Source organism: Ambystoma mexicanum, chromosome 2q (assembly GCF_040938575.1).
Source record: "Ambystoma mexicanum isolate Mex_15411 chromosome 2q, UKY_AmexF1_1, whole genome shotgun sequence".
NCBI classification, from domain to species: domain Eukaryota; kingdom Metazoa; phylum Chordata; class Amphibia; order Caudata; family Ambystomatidae; genus Ambystoma; species Ambystoma mexicanum.
In genome coordinates, this window is record NC_090924.1 from 944854628 (window position 1) to 944877453 (window position 22826).

At 42.3% G+C, this 22826-nt stretch overlaps 1 protein-coding gene across 1 annotated transcript in view; it reads right to left on the reverse strand.

Moving 5' to 3' along the window:
- Positions 1–22826, reverse strand: part of DNAH11 (dynein axonemal heavy chain 11) — a 4227155-nt gene that overhangs the window by 285691 nt on the left and 3918638 nt on the right. The window lies entirely within an intron of this gene.

Below are 22826 nucleotides of genomic sequence, written 5' to 3' on the forward strand. Positions count from 1 at the left end.
GATCAGAGGCTCCTGTGGGATGGGATCTTACTTGTCACAACAATGGTGTCAGCCCAAAATGTTTGTAGTGCCGAACAAGCCCACATCAAATGAAAGAATCCTGCATTGTCGCCCCCACCGTTGGGCATGTACCACTACTGGACAGGTCTTATTCAGCCTGTCTGGCTGGTGTTACATAGGCCCGATGTAGCACCTTGAAATGAATTAATTTATATGCAAATTGTAAGGACACTTTTCCCATTTGGACCTAGCGTTAGAGTGTTGTCAAGGTGGAAAACTCTGTAACAGCTTTTACAAGGTGGAGCCCACGTATCTGCAGCCAACATATATGAGCGTAGGATAGCACAGGGGCAACACGCTGGTTTTTGAAGCAAGACCATAAAGAGCCTAGAATCCCGTATCTGCGCTTAGGAACCGAACTCAAGTATGGTAGCACGCTAATGAAAAAATAAAAAAAATAAAGAATAGAAATATGCAGCAATGTAATTCAACAGAGCGAAGGAGTGGGGTTTCAGAAGGAAACTCTGGGACACAGGCATCTTACGGTGATAATGAAAAAGTGGACCAAGCTTCCCATCCATCTTAACTATAAATTGATCTTTGGTCACATTGGTACCCTCTGGATACATGTCAACAAATCGCATATGCCCGTCTGACCTCAAGAATCTGCCACCCACTTATCGCAAGTTTAGGATACAGCCCAGTCTCCCCAAAGAGCAAATTCCCAGTCATAGGGGAATTTAATGTGTGCGCGCCAGTGCAATCTTGCCCGGGCATCGACAGTGCAGCTTGGTGGGTCAAATGTACATTAATCTCGGGCACGACTGGAAAGTAATAGGGACTGCAATGAATAGGGATGCACAGCAGTACGCTCAGCCCTTAAATGTGGCCTGGGCTGCCAAATAATCGAGTTCCATGTCTGGGGCCGCCAAACCACCATGGTCAAATGGCCTCATCAACGTCTCCCACTTAATGCGAGGGCTCTTGGGATGCCAGGCAAGATGTATCAAGAGCGAGAGCAGCTGGTCGAAAGATGGTCTACCTCCAATGTTAGTTGGTGGAGGATGGCCTATTGTCCTGCAACATTTTTCATTACGTTGCTTGACATTCACTCGTTTCGTTTTTTGGTCCATCAACGCAATTTCCTTTTAAATTTGGCGTTCTTTGTTCTTGTCTTTTTCTTCTTTTTTTATGCTGTTATCTTGTGCCATTTTTTACATTTATTGTACCAATTCATTAAATACATAAAGCACCTTGGTGTAAGGCACTCCAGAAAGTCATAAGCAAAACAACAAATATCCGTCGTGGATACACTGGAATTTTCTCAATACAGCATCCTAGAAAGGATGAGCAATTTGGCAAGTGCAATCCTGTCCCATGTAGAGAGCGGAAGCAGCGCCCAAATGGAGACTTCATGACGTATAGATTTGAGTGCATGCCAATGGCTATCCCTAAGCAACAGGGTATGGTCTCGGCTTACAATGACCCCCAGGTACTTGACCGTGACTGCTTAGTCTCTAATGTTTGGTGGGTATGAAGTGTTGTTGGTAAGCGGGAAAAGTTGGGATTTGGCCCAATTAATTTGTAGGCCACAGTAATGCCCGAACTGAACTCAACGGAGCAAGAGTAATGCATGAATTTTGTACATACCGGAGGACATCGTACGCATATTGGGATATCACTTTTTTCCTACACCCCATCGCCAGTCCCCTCCCCACATGCTAATGTTGAAGCCTAATCGCCAGGAGGTTCCATTGCAATAAAAAGGAGGAGCGGCATATGGGGGCATCCCTGTCTGGTACCACCACCAAAGCCAAATGCCTCAACTCCTACTCCCAACCACTAATATGCAAGCAGAAGGGTTCGAGTATAATAGGTGAACACAGTCCAAGAAATAGCCTGAGAGCCAGGTATTGCCAGGAAAGGAAGTCAAATGTCTTCTCAGTATTCAGAAATGCAGCCACCGCCTGGACCTTGGAGTCAGTTTGGGACATTATTGCAAGAAGCCTGCTCAAGTTTAGAGCAGTGGATCAGCCAGGGAGGAACCCGGATTGGTTTATGCAGTGGGTATATCCATGATTGCTGCAAGAATTTCAGAGGCCATAATGGGTGAGTGTATCTCTTCCAGGCATTGCCCAATCTACCTGAGAGGGCCTCTGAATTATAGTAGCGCACCTAATGAGGTGTCACCTGTTCGCTAATTGCATATAGGCTAGTGCCACATGGTCTCTAATTGCATAAAGACGAGTGTAATAGGCATGAAGGGTGTGTTAGATGGTGCTAGGAGAGGTATGATTGGAGCCCTCTGCGTCCCTTAGGGATGCTATTTCCGTGGTCCCGCTCTTGCCCCTCACCAATCACACCAAGGGTCGGGACTATTAAGTTCATCATATTTACATGCCTGAAAAGCCCCCAAAGGAATTTTACACCCCTATCCACAGCAAACTGAAGCTGGTCTAGTTTGCTTGCTTTTAAGTGGGGGAGCAAGTATTTACTGTGTGTCTGCACCATCAAAAGTTCCAACCCTTAAAATCAGTATTAAGGCTAGTCAATTAACGTCTCATCCTCGATACCCATGCATACCCCTTGGATATAAACCTTTAAGGCTTCCCATACTGTGGCCATATATATGTGGAGTAGAGCCAAGGATGAGTTTGAAATATGTGGAGACTGCAGTATCCAGATCGCACCTAAGCACTACATCTAGGAGTGACTGCGGTTAAAACACCAATGGAAGTGTCTTTTGAGCAACTTCTCATATTGCAAGGTTCATTTGAAAGAGAAGTGGTCTGAAGGAGTTCAGTAGAGCATTATACAGGAAACTGTTTTGTGTACTAGGGATGTGGTAGTGAGAATCAAGTCAATACAGGAGTACATGTCATGTACCGAGAAATAGAAGGAATAGTCTGACCTCTTCCCAGTATTTGTCCTAAGATTAAGAACATTTGGGAAGAACAGCTGGAAAGGAATCTCCTTCGTCTCAATAACTGTTCCAACAGTAAACAAAGTAAACTCAATGGCACTATCACCCATCTCAAAAAAGGGGACAAGAGTGTTAATATCAGAAATAAAGATTGTGATAGATTCAAGAGATCCCTCAGAGAAGCTTGGAGGGAACTAGGAGGGATCATAAGAACTATTGTGAAAAACAGATCGAAGAGCACTTTGAGTCATGGAATCAGGAGAAGGGAGTCATTTCCTGGATTGTATTTGTTGAATCAGAAGCTACGTTTAAAACTTGTAAAAGACTGTCAAGAGAAGGTTGGACTTCTGGAGCCAGGAGAAGGGGGATAATTCTCCTGACATTTTCTCTTCAAGAAGAAGAACTGAACTGAAATAAAGACTCTTTGACATTGCCCTAGGGCTGATCCTTACTGAGCCAGGAGAAGGTAGTCATTGGGCATCATTACAAGTCCAGCGGTAACCCTGCCGGTGTTACCAGTGAGTTGCCACTGGACTCGCAACATTTACCGGTGCCTGGATTGCCAGAAACACTGGGGGTTTACGACCCCTGCGTTCTGAGAAGTCAGGCGCAGGTAAATGTTAATCCCCATTCCAATTTGAACCCCATAGGAGCATTCTAGCTAAGTCGGGTGCATTGCTCTCCAATATTGAAACCTTTGCAAAGTTGCATTCGTGGGGTTGAATCAAAGAAAACATCCAATGTATAGCCTAGAAGTGCCATGGGCCCAACTTGCAGTGCTTGAATAATGTTCTATTAAGCATTCAACCATGAACACCAACAATTCCCAACCTTGCCATCTCACCCCCACCCTCACTGCCCGCCCCCAACTAGCATTGGTGAACACTACCCACAACAATACCAACAATGGGCTAGTGCCCTGGGGCACCAAAAGAGCCAGCCACACACTACGAAGAAGGACAGCATCGGGAGACCCATGAGCGTGTAAACCTTGTTACATTACATACATGACAAGGCTCATCTGAGGCCATGAACTGAAAACATCACATTATTGAGTATAGTCATGAGGAACACAGACACAAGCAAATCAGGAAGAAGAGCGTTCTTTGGGCCCAGTTGAACTGGTGTCGCTCTGTGTGACTGGGGGGCCAGTGAGTCCAGAAATAAGAAGACCTCCTTAGGCGTACCAAAAAATGAGTTTTATTATTATGTACCACTCTGAGGCATGGTGGAAATATAATATGGCATACCTAAAACCTCTGTCCCGGTGGTGCTGTTTAGCTGCAGCAAAGGTCTGTCTAGCCTTTTGGGTGGCAGCCGTCAGGTTGGGATAGAAGGAGATGCAGGCTTCCTGGTAACTTAACTCACCCAATTCATGTGCTCAACATAGGATAGTATCTCTGCCCTGGTAGTTGAGGAGGTGGACAATCATAGGTTGAGGGTTCTGCCCTGGCTGAGCAACCTATGAGCCTGCTCCACCAGAAATTGCAGGGAAAAGGGGGAGCCTGCAGAACTTCTTTAATGAAGGATTCCATGACATTTTCCATATTGCCTATTGTAGAGGATTTGGGAAATCCAACCACCTGCTTTTATGGGGAACACACATCCAGTTCCTCGCTCCTGGTTTGTACTATCATCATATCATGTATCAGCTGCTGCAATGCTCTTTGTGTCAGGGTGCCATCGTCCTCCAGCACACCAATGTGTGCTTCTATCTCTGTGATCCTTCCGCTCTCCTTCTCTATGTGCTGCTGCATCAGCCCGACCTTGCACACCAAGTTGTCAAGTTTGCGGTTCACAGTATCAATCCCCTCCTTCATCTGTGCTAGGATCAGAGCAATGTTCAACGAGACAGATACAGGAGAATGTGTTGCTGCTCTATATCTCTGCCTGCCACTGCTCAGCTGCCTCCAACATCTCAGTTTTGCAATGCAGCGTGTCACCGATTTTAAGTAAAGTTTAGCTGATATTGGTGCTATTTCCTTTAACCATATGGGTCAATTCAGCATGGTGGAGGGCAAATAGAGGCAGCCCCAGCCAGCAACAAAGGATGGGGAGAAAGCTGCCTCCAACAATGGTGACTAGATGGGTATTTTCAAGGTGTCTTCTCCAGGATTCCAGCCTTCCCTCTCCCTGTTTGCACTTACTTGGAATAGCACAAGTGGGAATCCTCAAGTATGAGAGGAGGGGGTGGCCGAACAGTCACCCCTCCTGCTCGACCTCCCACCCGGCCCTGAACTGTGCCGACGAACACGAGATGCAATAGAGTTCCGAGGTCTACCTGACCCCGTCCTCATCCCCAATCAAAGGGCGTGGGTCGCCCACCGTGGTAGGGACTCATGTCTGGGGTGCCGGGGCACCGGATTGCCGGGCCAGGCATTGCGTGTCTGCAGAAACCAGGAGGGAAACACAAGATTCCAGCCTAATCCTGTTGGATTCAGAACTTAAGTGAGTCTGTTTATATCTCCCATATGCGGAAATGGATGCAGATCAGCTGACGGCACCATCCTCCATGGACAGAGCTTCACCCAGCTGCCATTTCCTCAGTTGCTATGTAGCGCCCCCCTTTGTTCTTATTACACAACCTGACTATCCTGTGTTAAAATCAAAATGTCCCAGTCATTTGACCTTACTTACTTGACACCCTAGGCCTCCTATAAAAAGGCCAGATAGTAAAATAAATAAAAACATTTACAACAAATGGAACATGATACCATTGTTTCAGTCAAAGAAACATATTCAGTTCCAAAGAAGTCGAGGAAAATGTAATTCTTCCATGACAGTGTTCTTTGAAATATATAACATATACGCTTTTGCTAAAATGATTAATGAATAATTAAGATGGTATGAATGGGATAAACAGCAGGTTTTCTCTTACAATTTCTCTATTTGTTACAGTGTTTGAAAAAATTACTCATGATTTCGGTGAATTGGTGAACCATTTATTAATAAAAAGCAATAACAAAATAGAACTAACAGCAGCACGATAATCCAGTACAAGTGACCCCCCTCTCTCTGTTTACCGTTCTCTTGTACCCAATTTAACACATGCGTTTCAATGGAAGCGGTGGTCCGAACAGATCAAGGAATCATACTGAAACAATGTAGCTTGCAGAAAACAAAGCCTCATTATACAAGCTTTGATACCAGCGGTGTTCGTTCATGTTAGTTAGTGTTAAAAGGGAAGACAGCATATCATAATCCATTTAGTCAAGGTGAATATACTCAAAGATTCACACACTCTCTGAGGCAGGCGAGAACGCTAGCAATATGGGGACATCCGTCCATTATTGCTGCTTTTCCTAAGAAAATGGGAGCCTAAAACATGCTCACATATGTCAAAAGGGAAATATATCAGAAGAGAGAGATGTGAAGATGTCCATTTCTACACACTAGGTGAAGAGCTTTCATTGCAAAGACATGCACAGTACAATTCACTGGGGGTCATTACGAGTTGGGCGGTAAGGGTTAACGGTCACTGGTAATGATGCCGGTGCTGTAAACCCTTACCGCCCTATTCTGAGGTCCCTTAGCGGTTCCCAGCAGGAACGGCTGGTCTGACCAGCCGTTCTTTGCAGGTCCCTTTAAGGGACTTGGAGCTAATAACGGGCCCGCAATTTGCAGCCCCGTTATTAGCGCCTTCCCCATTCCCATTGAGCCCTATGGACTTAGTCCCCATTCAGCCAGACCGGACCCGGACCCGGGTTTGGAGGCAGCCATGGCGCTAATAGCACCATGGCTACCTCCAAACCCATAATGACCCCCACTGCCTCGCCTCGCACAATACAAAAAACAATTGTTTAAACATGGCGGTTTACAGAACCTACTGAAAATTATAATGCAGTAATATGGAAAGACAATACATACAATTTTCAATTCCCAAACCTCCCCCATTACACATTCAGTTCATATTTCAAATTTATGGTGCTAGCCCCTCTCAACCATGGATAATGCATGGCCAAACACTGTCAGTGGAAGATTGAATGTACTTTATTCTAAGTACCTAACATTTTAAAGGCACAAAATTAGCAGTTATGTTTTAACCCTAAATCTAAACTCTGCCCGATGTATTACCCAAGGCTGCATGTTTCTTTCGAAACAACCACACCCACTTCCTCTCGATACACCAACTCCATTGGTGCTCCCTTCCTCTGAGTCATTGTTTCTACTCATAATATGTGTTCTTTTCCCCCTCTCCATTCACTCTTTCACCCCTCCTAATGACCTCTGTGACAGAGAGGGTATATGCAGAGCTTGCCTGGCAGTGTACACCCATCCTGCCGTCTATGCTCTCCTGACATAATAAACAAAGTACTTTTTAAGCTTCTTGATTAACAAACCAAGTCCTCACTGGGTATGTCACACAGGGCACTCAAACGATTATATATAGAGGAGTGGAGTAGTATACCAGAAAGCGTGTTTGAAATACTGTGAAAATTGTTAGGTTGGTGCTGGTTGAAGGCTATTGGAGTTGAATGATCTGTAGTTTTTCACACACCTTCATACTTGTACAACATACAGAAGATGAATTTATAATACCACTAATTTATACAAAGAACGTATGCCAATGATGCCGGCTTCGATTGATGGTTGTCGAAGGGGATTTTGTGAGAGCGAGAGGTTATGTTATAACAAAAGATGGATGTCAAAGGAGACTCAGGAGTCAGCAGGTCATGACTTAGGTGTGCTTTAATCCAATCTTCAAGTTACCGGGAAGTAACCAACTTCATTGTCAGTAATTGGAAGGAGACATCCACTGGCACATCTTCTACGATGCATCCTCATGGTCTCACTCACAGTTGTGGATCATTCATCACTGAGACACAGTATATTCCATCTGACATCACTTAGGTAGTGCCCAAGAAAATGTAATGGTTTATTTCTGGGTACCTCAATGAAAGATGAGAAGAAACTACCGTCAAATGTGTTTTGGACTTTTTTAATCAATTTACTGCAAACAAAGTGTATCACTAAAACAACATAAAATAAAAAAAGCAAAAAATTGCCTCAACTCATATAAATCACATTCTCTCTCAGTGCTGTTGTATCACATTCATCATCTTTGAATTAGATATATTATTTTCACTCTTTTTTAACGTAAAAAATAAAAATAAAGTGAAACTCAAAATGTGTTTCTTGTTCTTGTTTATGTTGGATATGTATTCAATTATTCTTTTTATATACATATTCCCGGTAATTAGATAGATCTACATGTCTCAACCCATGTACTGCATCAGTTTATTTGTATTGCAATAAGGTCTTCCTCAGTATCCTAAAGCACATTGATAATTCTTTTTTTTGGTGCTAATGGTTCATTTCTCAATCAATTCAATTTCAAATTCCATGCGCCCGAATGCCTTGTTAATGTCCAATAGAATTCCATGCGCTAATAGATTAACTTTTTCAGCTATCCCATTCTTATCCATTCAATTTTCATGTGCTAATTGATTAATTTATCACAACCATTCAAGTAGTTCATTTAGTTAATAATTACTTTCAACATGTTTCCTACAAAAATAAATCAAGAATTCTTTTATGTTTTGTGTAGATTCAATCATTGAGGTTGTGTAATTATTATTAATGACTTAATTCACTGCTTGTAATACATAAAACCTCAGGATTTTCATTACTTCTTATACTTTTCTGAAGTAATAATTCTCTTAGAATAAGATTAACTTAAAATTGGAAAGTTGGGCATTTTCATTGGTGTGCTCCTCCTCCTATAAGTCAATCACCTTTTCATTCCAGTCCCAAACCTTTTTTTACCTACATCCATTCTGAAGACGCTGTCCACAAACATGTAGCCAGTGGATTAGAAGGGTGGTCAGACAATGAGGTGCATTCAATGGCCCGAACATGTAGAATATAGGGCAATATCCATGCTATATATTCCCACAGTGGAATACGTCGCCCCTCAGGGCTTGGTGTAGGAGTTTTACTACACATTTGCATACCCAGCGCAGCAAGAAAGGAACAAGGGGACCATTTATAAGAGTGGGCTTACTGAATATGCATAGAAGAGCACACAATCTATTGGGAACATAAAGAACAGACCACTAAATAAAAAATTAAAAAATCCTGCTCCTGATGAATGTTCTGTATTTATGCCATATGATCAGAAACATGACATGTTGAGCGAAGTTGTAACAACTTATATTTACAATGCAAAAATGGTGGCAAATGTACTCATGCGATGAGGATTGTTGTCATGAAGCAAATGTACAACAAGCAATTGGTTAAACAACTGTAAAAGTGATGCAATGAATTGGTGGTTATGTCACTTTGTCTTGTCTTTTATTCATAATAATATCATATAGTTTGTGTTATGTGAGACAAATAGGACTTTATTGGTAAAACTATAAAAAATCCAGAATACATAATGTATTTTTTCATGAACGTAATGTGCAACTTACTACATATTTTGTAAGCATATACATTAACTCCAACTGCACGAGTACAGAGAGAACACAGCATGTTCAATGTACATTTATTGATATCGAGTCCGGGGAGAGCTGGTGTTTACCAAACTAAACAATCTCGGGGGTCTTTAATTTGTTATGTTGATGTAAAAATAACACGTGACATCTCTGTGTTGTGCGTCATGTGTGCGTGATGACATCATGCGTGTACCGTTGCGTAACTGTGGGCATTTTGAAGCAAAAAAAACACACTGATATGATATTTTGATGTTGCATAAATAAAGCACTCATGTTGTACCACTGATATTGAAATTCAGTTCTTAATAAATAGGGCAAGGAATTATGTAAACAATTTTTAAAGTTGTTTAAAGTAGTTCCAATGTGTTATCTACTTAAGCCAGTTATTAATGTATTGCTCAGTCGATCAAATTATATTTTTGTCATATGATTTATTTATGACTTACAAAAAAATCCCATAAATCTAGAGGGGTAATATTTGTGCTTTGGCATAGGGGTGTGTGCACATGCCTGTGCACAACACGGTGCGCTGATATGTCATATGCAATTAGTTACACATTCAATGGAATTCACCTCATTAGGATAGGACATTCAATCATCTTGTTTAAACCTATGAGATGCAAATTCAAATTCAGAATCCAAAGTTGTTCCTTTTTGTTGAGGCGGGTATCAGTATTTTGGCAGGCTCTGGGTTTCCACGACCTCTAGGATGCTCCATTCTAAACCATCTGCAGTGTGTTATGGTTCTATCTAATGATTCACTAAAGGTGAATTCTCAGACTTTGTGCGGATCCGGGTACTATGTTCAGCGATCCTCTAGTTTTTCCAATATAAATCTTTTGGCATGGAAATTTGATTACACAAATGCCATTAGTCATTTTATGGTTTGAAAACTCTCAGAGTTTAAAGTTAAAACTACTAAAACAGAAGGCATCAGTCTTCTTAGTTCATTTACATGCTGCACAGTTTCTGCAAGGGAAGGGCCTTTCTGTTTTGGTAGGCCCCAGATGTCAGTAAGTGTACCATAATTTCCAGAGCCATTCTTTCTACATGCATATACTAATGTGTCTTTAAAATGCTTTACTTTTTCAAAAGCAAATCTTGGTTTCTCCTTTAAGCAAGGACGGTTTTGTAAAAATGTGCCAGTTTTTGAGAATAAAAGCTCGAATTGTAGAGCTAAATTTGTAAAATGTTGTCTGTGGCGACAATGAATGATGAGACTGACCAAGTGGTGCAATATTGATTGCTGTAAACATTTATAGTAACCAAATTATAACCTATTTAACCCTAACTTTAATGGTGTTTTCCTACCTAAACTAAAGAAACTCGGGCAAGTGTCAGGAAGTCCAGGTAAGTCAAACAAAAAGGCAGGGTCTTGGTCAGGCGCCTTGCTCTATTCCTATTGCTACAATAATCAAAGTAACAAAAAAACACAGTCTTCTTCCAATTCAGGAGAATTACTCCCTTCCCCTGGATGCAAAGTCTTTCGACAAACTGTTAGTCCATAACATTTCAAACAAAATGTTGGCACACAACATTCTATAGGATTTCTAAGAGGCTAGGAGAATGGCCCCCTTCTCCTAGCTGATTGCCCAAAGTTTGGTGTAGACATTAACTCGGCTGGTATTTTTCTAGACAAGGTTCCAAACAGTCTACTTTGGCGGGTCCCCACTGGGACGAGGAAGATTTTTCCTGTGTTTCTTTTGGCTTACCAGTATCACACTCTTGTGGAACTGCCCAGGGATCTGTGGCACAATATGGTTCATGACTTTGTTATTCCCTTTACTGTTCATTCCTCCTGGCCCCTCCTGCTTCACTGGGGATCACGGGTCGACTCTCCTTACAGTTTCTTCTTCTCTTGGCCACTGCTTGGGCTGATCAACTCCAGCTACTAATGCTTCTTCTGCCCGCTTCTGCCTGGGCCGGTTACTTCTGCGGCCAGTTACTCTCCACGGGCAATCGCTGCTGATGGTCTTGGCGTAGTTGTCAGACCGCTCAGTCCTCTCCACCACAGGTCAGGCCTCCACCTTTCCTTCTCTCCGGTTCTGCTGTGCTGGCCTCCTGCCGACTCGTGAAATGCTTTTCGGGTGTCCTGAAGCTCGTCTCAGCAAGTTTGAAGGCTGGCCTTGCTGCAGTCTCCTGGAGCCCAAGTCCAATGTTATGGGCTCCCAGGTGGCCTCCGCACACACTGAGATCTCCTTCTGAATGTCCAACAGCTATCACATGCCCAGACCCGCACAGTCCCAAGCCGGACGGGTCAGAGAATGGCAAAGAACCCAGTCTTTCTTTGCTGTTCAGTTTAAGTAGCTTGAACGGCCCCAGCGTAACATATGTCCAATGAACTACAGCTGGTTGAGCTTTTTTCTTATTTAGTGGCAGTGGTTGTGAATTCTAGTTCACTTCTGCCTTCGTCCCACCAGTAGGTTTGCATGTATTACCATAACGCGTTGTTTCAGACATAATCCTAAATGCAGGAATTTCTGACACTGAAGTGAACTCGCAGAGTTGGGAGTTAAAGGGACCGTATCCCAAACATGCATTCTTTCCCCAGGAAGGGAGTTCCTCACCATGAGGTCCTCCCGCATATAACCACCCCTAGGGGACCTATTGGGTAGCGGCTGCACCACCATAGCCTCATGGAAAGGGACTCCCTATGGGGAGATGTGACACTATTTGAAGGATCGTCAAATGTCACAGATGCCATTATTGCTTGAACTGCTTTTTGAAATTAAAAGTTGTTTTTGTCACAAAACCATGCTCTTTTTTAAGATCTAGTGACCAGTTTCTTGGGATAATGCCATTCAATCAATTTCTATTTTAATATATTTGTTTCTGAAAAGTAATCTGTTCTCTTTTTACAATTCCTTTTAATTCTCAAAAAGTGTCCGTAAGGGAGGTTTTCATGCAATGCATTGGGGTGTTGACTTTGAAATTGTAAGAGACTCTTCCTGTCTGTTTCTTTCTGAGATAGAGTAGGATATAATTTATTTTCTTCTGACTTAATCATGATATCCAGAAAGTACAACATGTATTTGCTTTCTGAAAGGGAGCATTTGAAATTAGGATTTTATCCATTTGGCTAGTCATGAAACTGGTGTAGTTCATTACTGTTGCCTCGCCAAAGTATGACAAAATTGCCTTTGTATCTTTTCCATAGACAAATGTATCGAAAAAAATGATTATTTACATTGATCGTCTTCAAATATTGTAATATATATAATTTGCCAGAATTAACTTAATCTCCAGAGAAAATTCTCCTTTAAACATACAAAATATTTTTGGGAGTGCTAGGTTTAAGCAGTCTACAATAAATGTAGTAGGGACCAAATGTGGTAAATCTCGGTTATTTAGAGAGATTGTTGTTGTTTCTACTGCTTCCTGTTGTGGAATGCTTTTATATAACGATTCTACATCCAAGCTAGTGGTTTCAAGAACAAATGTATGTATTTACATAATGGTTCTGATATAGATCTGCTTCACAACACTATGGTACTCCCTGTGGGGTCAACTGGATTTTATGTAGTTTCGGTAATATATACAGGACCGGTGTCCTTGCTGAATCATAATTCAGAAATTAATATTTTTTCTCAGAAATGAGTCTTCCATCCTTAGTCATGGCTGTTAATTTAAGAATGTTATGTTCAATCTCATTACTTGGATCCATCTCTAGAGGTTTATAGTTCTCTTGATTATTGAGTAACCCATATACAATATTACCATATTGTGAGCCGTCCATCATATTTATTCCTCCTCCCTTACCAATAACATTCCAGTCCAAAATAACTCTTGACACTATTGAAAATGGATGGAAATATCACTTACAGCTGCTCACTCCCTAGCACTTCCCTCTGGATACACCTAGCACTTACCCGCCCACCCCCCACTCCCTCATCCCTCATCCTTCATCCCTTCTCTCTCTCTGCACTTGCACGTTCTGAATGCTCACACGGGCTAGAAGGTTCACCTCTATCTTTCATTGTTATATTTGTTTTCATTCCCATGTTCCCTCCCTGTTGCCCTGTGGCTGCCTTGAAACACAATTTATTTGTTGTATAAGCTCCTTACAAATGCCCAAGAAATACATAAATACATAATAAAACCAGCAGGCAAGGGAAGAGGAATGACTATAATAATATATAATAATCTCCTGTATCTACGTGCTTGTTACTCTGAGGCCATGAATAGAATACGTTTAAAAGTCCCTGATGGCCCTCCCTTGACCCTTTGGAACTGTTGGAAAACATGTCTTAGTTTTGTCTCCAATTCTTCTTTATAGTGCTTTTGAACATGGCTATATGTAAAGATCTTGCACTTGCCAATTCCTTGAGCTAGTAAAATGATGTAATCCTTTATACATATATCGATTGGCGATATTTATCAATAAGACACAGATTGTAACATATGCTGCAAATTACAATCATAGAAATAAATACAAGTGGACAATAAATCTAACGCCACTAGAAATCGTGAATAAATACAATTACCTTGGAATGGTTTTTAAGGTATATTATCATCAAGTGGCCAAGTGGAGTACATCGAAGTAAAGTTAACCACAGCCATATCGCAGGCAAAAATAATTTTACACGGGTACTGTAAATTTCCATTAAAACCAGCAATCCTTTTCTGGAATATGAAAGCAATTCCACCCATTTTATATGGAGTGGAAACATTATTAAACTGTAAACTCCTAAATATGAACAGACTAGAAGCTAAATTCTGGAGAGCAGTACTTGCTTTGCCCAAGTGTGTACCTGGTGTATGCATGCGATATGAACCGGGGCTAATTTCCCTGCATGCCATCCTTCAACGGCGACGCTGTGCACTGTTCTTGGCAAATGACCAACCAAATATGTTACAGGTAATTGCAAATTATATGCTTACATCGGATAAGAATTTTGCGAAAAATTGGGTTGGTGACAGTCTGTCTTGCTTAGCAAATGCAAACGTATCAATCCATATGCTAATTACAAATCCGGACAAATCGAAAAATCTAATATATGAACTCGACTAGATTGATACGAGAGATAGATGCCTGAATTATCGCCAAATCTGTAAATATCGATTTTGGCCTAAGGCAGTCAAAATGCTTGAAGCATACCTTCTAAAATCTCCATCGGTAGCATTTAGATCAGGCCTTTTGAGAGCACGCATTGACCTATGGCCCACTCGCCAAGTACAAGTCCGAAGACATCTGATCCCAAAAGTGAATGAGTTCTGTCGTTTCTGTTTAGATCATAAAAATGTTCAATCATTGGAACACTTAGTATGCTACTGTCCAGAGCTGAAAGCCTTAAGATCAGTCCACTTTGCAAATGTAATTTCCATCTTAGAAGCGGTTGAAAAAGATGCCAGATGGATTTTTATACTATGCTCAAATAAATGCACCGTACAGATAGCATCGTTTAATTTCTTAACATCTTTAAAGCTAGAAAATCCGTGTAGCGGTGAGCTCTCTAAAAAGTTTCCTTAAACTCAAAGTTGTGGAAACTCTGTCTCATTATGCGCGCTGTATCATGCTGTCTATCTTTATGTACATGAGATTTTCGTTTTCACTTTATTGTTTTGTTTAAAGAACTGACCCTCACAGGATATTGATAACAAAGTGCCTAAAACAGTTGAGAATTGACAAGACCTGACAGTAAGAAATAACGTCTCAGAGGTCTAGTAAGAGAATAGTAGTGAATGTGAAAGGTATCTTTATTTAGTGACTGTGTCTGATGTCTTGTGTCTTATTTTTTGATAATTAGTTTAGTTAAATGAATTTTAAATGAACTTTCTTTGTTTTGCTGATTTGTAAATGATTGTGTAATATTGATGATGAATTGTAAATAATGGTCGAATTATTTTAGAAATGTTTATTCATATTTTAAATTGTTTTGTATATTGAAAAGCTAATAAAATTCAGTTAATACAATAAAATAAAAAAATAAAAATAATTATTTATTGCGAGTCATAGGGCAGCAAAGCAATGAGATCAGATCCTAGCGTATTCATTTGTCTTAACGTCAGAAGATGCTTTCTGAACTGAATATCTATTGGGAGGCGTAGTAACTAGACGACTAAAGGATCAGCCATGATGCCTCAGCCTCAGCCTTGCCAGAGAACACATGTATTCAGGGATCAGATGACCCTGGAGGATTTGTGCCTTATCAAGCAACAGTAGAGCCTTACACCTGATACTGGCAGGGCTCCGATAAAAAATGTGTTGGAATAGTTGATGTTTGCACATAGATAACTGCACAGGCTGATCAACAGTCATTTATTTTAAGAATTATGATGTTGAATCACAACTACACTAAAAAGACTTTCTGCACTCTTTTTGCTTGTTTATAGATACTAAGGATGTTGCCAGAGTGCCTGGCTTCTGTCCCTCAAATTATTTGACTGAATACCTGTGCCATAGCCTAACTATGATATGTTGATTGAACCGTGAAACTCATGTGCCCATAAATTAGAGAGTCCAAGGGCCTTATTATAAGAAGAGCACAAGATGTAGAAAAATACCTCACATTAAGCTTTAGCCCTGTTCTTTGCACTGTATTTACATAGCTCGGTTGTTCATTCCAGCCCACTCGCAGAAGTAATTGCACCGGACGGGTTACGATCCAGATAACCTGTGTCTGTTGGCTGAAAGTACATTTCGCATTACATCAAATTTGCCGGCAGCCCCTCAGCAGGATATAAACTGGAAATGTTAGACAACCTTCTGTGTAGTTTATCAGCTGTGTTTTTTACTCACAAGGTTTTGATTGTTAAAATAACGACATCCGGCAGACCTCCCAGTCTTGCCTTGCAATGGGGCTCAATCAGAAACTTCATGATGGAGGCCCTTTTGGCTCCAGATGAAGCCATAGAGTATTAGAGTGTTGTGCTTTGTCCTTAACTCTGAGACTGACATAGCTCTTAGGTTCATGGCAGCTCTTATTTGATACCGTGCCCATTAAGAGCAGTCTGGGCCTTACGTGGGCTGCACATTTATCACCCGGATACTAAATGTCTCATCAATCACTGGATATCTCTGATTCTAATTCGATGAAGTTCACCCCACTCAAACACAGATTATTTCCATTTGAGTTCAGTAGACAGATGTTTGTTCATCACTGCGTCCGCTACTCCACAGGGGTACCCCATTAATTTCATAGGCAAAACGTATTAGTCAATATCCTCAATTGTACATTTTGAGGCCATCATATTTCAGTGGTCTTGGGGGAGGAGGGCAATGCTGAAACTCAAGTATTAAGGGGGGCGTGGCTACATGGCCACGGGCTAGGACGTGATCCCTATGAGCTCCTGCTGATCCAACGCTGATCCGACCAAAAAAAACATGCTTTGAGCCTGCAGAGTGCTGCCTTATTGGAACTATGAATACATGAATATGAGAGGCATATGGAGGTTGTGGAGCTGGCGCTACCTGTGTACGAAGTGCTGTATTGTGAGCTAAGGAAGATAATGAGCTTTGGTCCGCGAGAGATACAAAATGGCGCCCACGAGAGATCAAAGGGGTGAGCCTTAGGACAGCTGTATTGGCACATCGCGGAACGGCGTTGCTCGCCAATAAAAGGGGATCTGAAACATTGGAGAGGACCTGGATGCAAGTGAACGGCTGTAACAAGGATAGTACATTGCGGGTAAGTAAGGGTAATGGCCATAGCGAAATCCAAAGGGCTGCAAGGGGGGATAGTGGCTGAATTACAAGAGGCTGAAGACGAGTTGGAGAAATCGCTGGGAAGGGGTGGTACCAGTGAGGAAGAGAAAGTAGAGACACTGGGGCTGCAGCAGAAATGTGTGGGATGCTGGGAGAGACTGTGTAATCTGAATTATAGGAAGTATGTAGAGAGATTGCATGCGGGAGGGGACAGACCAGGAAGAATGTTGGCATGGCTTTATAAAAATGAAACCCCCAGACCCACAATCAGGACAATTGCGAGAGATGATGGGAGTATGGCAGACACCCAAGAAGTGGTTAATCAAGAATTTGTAGAATACTACCGAACCCTATATGATGATCAAGGGGGGAGTGATCATGGGAGAATAAATGAAACTCTAGAAGACATAGGTCTGCCACAGATTAGTTTGGAAGAACGAGAAGAATTAGACGCCCTGATCACCCTGGAAGAATTGGAGGAGGTAGTGGTGCAGCTACCCACAAACAAGACCCCGGGAGCCGATGGACTCCCGAGCTAATTTTATAAAAAACATAAAGACAAGGTGCTTCCCCCGCTGTTGGCAATGCTAAATGAGGCGTATGACAAGGGTGGGCTCCCAGAGTCCCTGCGAGAGGCGATAATTAACCCACTCCCGAAACCTTATAAGCCGTACAAGGATTGTGGATCATATAGACCATTGTCAATGCTAAATCAGGACAGCAAAATACTCACAGCGGTTCTAGCAAATAGGATGAGAATAAAGATCACCAAACTCATAATCTCTGATCAGATTGGGTACGTCCCAGGCAGAAATATCACGAATAACCATAGGCGGCTCCATTTAGTCATTGAGTATGCGAATGAAGAAGAGGGGGAGATGGCAATCGTATCACTGGACGCAATAAAAGCATTTGATTCAGTAAAATGGCCCTGGATGATGGCTGCCTTGACCAGCTATGCAATAGGGCCGTGGTACCTTATATGGGTCCAATTGTTATATAGCGCGCCTCTAGACAGGGTGAAAACAGGAGCGATAATCTCAGAGAGTTGGCAGCTTAGCAGGGGCACTAGACAGGGTTGCCCATGGTCCCCTATGTTATATGTTTTAGCCCTAGAGCCACTAGCAATATACCTAAGACAACAGTATAATGTGATAGGTATCACCATTAAAGCAGAGCCACATTTAATTTCCCTGTATGCAGACGACATACTGTTGTACTTGAAATACCCGGAAGAAAACCTCCAATATGTGCTGGAGGTGATGGAACAATTTGCGTTTCTATCCGGCATAGCAGTAAATCCTAAAAAGTCATGCGTGTTCCCGCTGGGTAGATATAGGGGGACCCTGCTAGAGCACTTGCCGGTATTGCCAATACCGTGGGAAGTGAACACGTTTAGGTACCTTGGAATAGACATCTGCCATACGGTAGAGGCAGAGCACCTGCAAAACACAGAGAGGGCGGTCAAGGGAATCGAGAGTAGCATGAAGTTCTGGGCGAAGCTTCCTTGGCGATGATGGGAAGAGGGGCAATGTTAAAAATGGTGGTCATGCCGAGATTGTTGCATTACTTTAGTAATATACTGCATCTGATCCCAAAATGATTCTTTGCCCGATTACATAGCATATGTAGAGATTTCATATGGAGTGGGACTAGAAATAGAATAGCCCTCTGGAAGCTACAAAATACGCATGAGAAAGGAGGGATAAAATTGCCAAACTACGAGGCCTATTACTTAGCGAGTCATTTGCAATATGTAGCGAAATGTTTCTCGGAAGAATCGACCTCGGAATATAGGCTGTTTAGATCAGAATGCGCACCGTTTTTTCTACAAGAAATGATGTGGCTGCCCAGAGAGAATATGAAAGAGTGCCCGAAAATGATGTTGCTGGGATGGGACATATGGGCCTGTCGGGTAATGGAGAGCCCTACCCCATGATCCCCACAGGTGCCACTTGTGGCACTGGTGGGAAAGACGCCCAACTAATGAAAACGATCAGGAAGCACTGGGAACCAGTTGGGATAGCAACGCTGGGCGATGTATGGCAAGATGGGAAGATTACAGATTTTGAGACTTTGGTAGTGAAAACCGGATTACACAAGGGACAGTATATTACATACCACAGGGTGGTGCGACAGGTTACAGAAACGTGGTCAGAGATAATACTGGAAGGCCAATCGGATGCCACCCTAGAGGTTATATACAACATAGCAGAGGGAGGACATGAGATATCCAGACTATATGAGATGGTTATGTCCAAAGTGGGGAAAGAACCAATGCGATTACGACAGGAATGGGAAGAAGAGGTGGGCACCCCTATGACAGATGGGATGTGGGAGAGAGCTCTAAGATATCACAAGAAGGTGCAAGAAATGCCAGGTTCCAGCAGATACAGTTGTATATCACCCACAGAGCTTACATGACGCCCCAAAGAATAGCTAAATTTGCGAATGCAGGGCAGCAAGCATGACATAAATGTAACGAGAATAATGCTGGGATGATGCAAATGTTCTGGGCGTGCCCAGTGATTGAAACTTTCTGGAGGGGAGTGGCGGATAGGCTGAACACAAAAGGGGTTAAGCTAACGATAGAATCGGTGTGGGCGTGCCTGATTGGAGGGTTCCCCAGACCAGGTAAATTGAAGCACGTCAGTAAACTTAAAGACCTGGCGTATATACTTGCGAAACGTAGAGTTGCTATGAACTGGAAGGCATGCCATGGTCCGATAGTAGAAGTGTGGTGGAAAGATCTACAAAAGTGGTCAGAAGCTGAAACTGCAGTATGGCAGGAGACAAGTAACTTGGGTGGGGAGGACGAAGCAGAAACCTTGATAGCTTGGAAACATCTAGTAGCTACGATATTGGGCCCACGCATGATGGGTCGAGTGATCGCGACTCAGTAGAGAATTCGGATGGCGCAGGAACAGAAGGTGTGGAAGAATAGGCTCGGGAGGGGGGTGATTAGAGGGAGCAGTATATATAATATTGTAATAATGTTAACTGTACTGCAAGTTTGGTTGTATTGTTGTTAAAAAATAATAAACATTGTTTAAAAAAAAAAGTATTAAGAAAGACCGGAATCCATAGTTTGCACCAATAATGAAATGTTTTTAATATTTAAGTTCAAATTCGAATTATGGTTGTGCTCAGTTGGCAATTATTGCTTAAACAATTTCACTTGTATAGTTCTCATTGATTCCTCTGTGAAACTGTCTATTCTCTGTTTAAATCAAATGTTGTGACGTCCTCAAATATTCATTTTTTTCCCAAACAGAACTTTTAATATCATTAATTGTACTGGAGATCAAACATCACTTTAGAACAAAACCCACCTCCATGCCACTGTGTTCCTAAACACCTTCTAGGGGCTGTTAGAGGGGTAACGGATCTGATGTAAAGTTCTTTATACAGTGAACAGAGCAATGTTCCTATTTACCTGTAGAAAACTGGCCACACTACTTGCCTACCAAAATTAAATATTGGGACTTCACTGTACATTAAAATTAAGTGTAGTCGTGCTTCCACAGCACAACTAACACACCACCGTGGGTGAAGTGTGCCTTGCTTCTTGCTCGTCTGTTCTTTACATTTTTCACCTACTGTGCCAAGCCTGTGAAACCCAGCCTGGAGACCCACGTACACAAGTACAAGCTTGCTCCATTATGCAGACTGGTGCCAGAGTATCTCGGAAGGTCAAGCAAACATGCACCGGCACCCCTTCTTGGCTGAGGAGGGGGTGGGCACAGTTTGGGTTATTTTAGGTTTTAGAAGTATGCTACCATCTTTGCCTGGCCAACACTGAGTGGCGCAATTAAATATCCGGTATCATATGCAGGCCATGTGGGGGAGAGTAGACACCCTGTTTGGGGGGACCAGCCCTGTCCTTGCTGGGCCCCTAACAGAAATTCCCCAGCCCACGACACAACTAGTCCTGGACAGGTGAGGGGTAGAGGGGAGATGCGCAAATGTAAATTTTGCAACCCATCCATCCCCACAGTATTTTATGCTTCTTCTGCCAGAACATGTAGGAGAAGCCCTACATTAAAAGTGTTAGGGACATTAGTTTCACCATGGGAGCCCCAAGACACTGCCATGCCAGGGTGGGTACCTGGATGGGAATCTATATGCAAATGAACCCTTGTTTTGGCCTGGTCAGCAACTGGAGGGAGAGTAAGCAAAGGGATTGTGCAGGTCTGTTAAATCCATGTCAGATAGTCTCTGACATTGGGCTATCGGTCAGCCAAGTGGAAGGGATCTTCCAGAGGTGATCTTGATGCCCATTGGTTGCAGTTTTCCTCCAGCACTTCTGATTAGCTGAGCCCACCCTGGGAGGGAGGAGGAGAATCTCTGCTTAGATCAAAGGCACTAAGGATACCTCCAGGACCTTCCAGTGCTGGTGAAGAGGCTGAAGAGAGTGTAGCACCTGAGGGGTTGAGAGAGAGATTGCATTCTGCTCTTCAAAAGGAGTGCTTTGAGCGCTCCTTCTCCCCCTGACGGTATAGGCAACTTTTCTATAGTCTCCATTCTGCAAGAAACTCATTTGCTGATTTTTTGCACACACCACCTATGTATCCAGCAAAGGCCAATAAGACTGTTACTCTGTGAGAGAGACTCATCATGAGTAAGATAATCTGTAGGCCAGAGATATTGAAGAGAGAGATCACATGCACCCACTACTCAGATAATGGTTGTTTTCTCAGGAAAAGGAAACCCAACGTGTGGGTGCTCGCCTGTAATTAAATATAGTCCTATCAATGTTCCTCCCTGCTGGGAATTCTCAGGCATGTGTGTTCATGTTTATCGAGAGGATAGAAGTTGTGAGGAAATATTCCACATCAACATATTTTCAGTGGATACCTTGCATGAACAGCCTGTGTTAATGGGCCTATATTGTCACCTGAGCTACATGGGACTATCAGTCACTAATCCAATCCTGTTCAGGTGCTGTGCCTGAGGAATACATTGTGGGTATTTTCACCTAAGAAATATCTGGAAGCCTCATATGCTGTACATATTAACCCTCCATTAAACCAAAGCAACTCACCATTGCCCTTCAGTTCTGCCTCTGTAGGTGTAAGGAAAACCAAAATATGAATTTCGCCAACAGGCAATACATTGGGGAACTGTTGGGGAGGGAATGGTAGTATTGAAAAATAACCAGCATGTTGGTGCAACTTATATTATACTATACTCATATTTACTGCCCGCTTGGGCGACATGCCTTTTCTTCTCATTTACCATAGTGATACATTTTTGTAGTTTTTATCCCCACAATGCTTTGTTTGTCAAAGAGTGGTATCTGTGAGGTCTCATGTCCAGTGATAGTCTGCTCATTTGATCAGCACTGTATCCTGCTCCATACTCCCAACCTTTAGTGCTAAAGATTGCCTCTAGAAGATAGGCGAGTCGGATACCTTCAAAGCATACATCACTGAAGATGTTGGCCACTAAACACCCCATTCGCCTCTTTCCACTTTACTTCTACACTGAGGTCACACAATGGGCGACATTTGTTAAGTCCCTGAAGTGTTAAATCATGTATAAAAAACATGTGTACATGGTTTACGAATGATTTTTAAACCGATTCAATGCTATGGCCGGTTTTTAGCTTTTTGCAAGCTGAGCGGGGGCATATGATGAAATAAATTAACATTTATGCCTCCTCCATCCGCTTCACCTACAAAAAGTGCACATATTTGAACTCCTCTTCATGCAATAAGCATGGCATCAAACATTATCCACTATAGAAGTACTATGGAAGTAGTGATCCAAGATCATTGGGTCCAGTACTTTGAAAAATACTGCCTCTGCAATGAACACA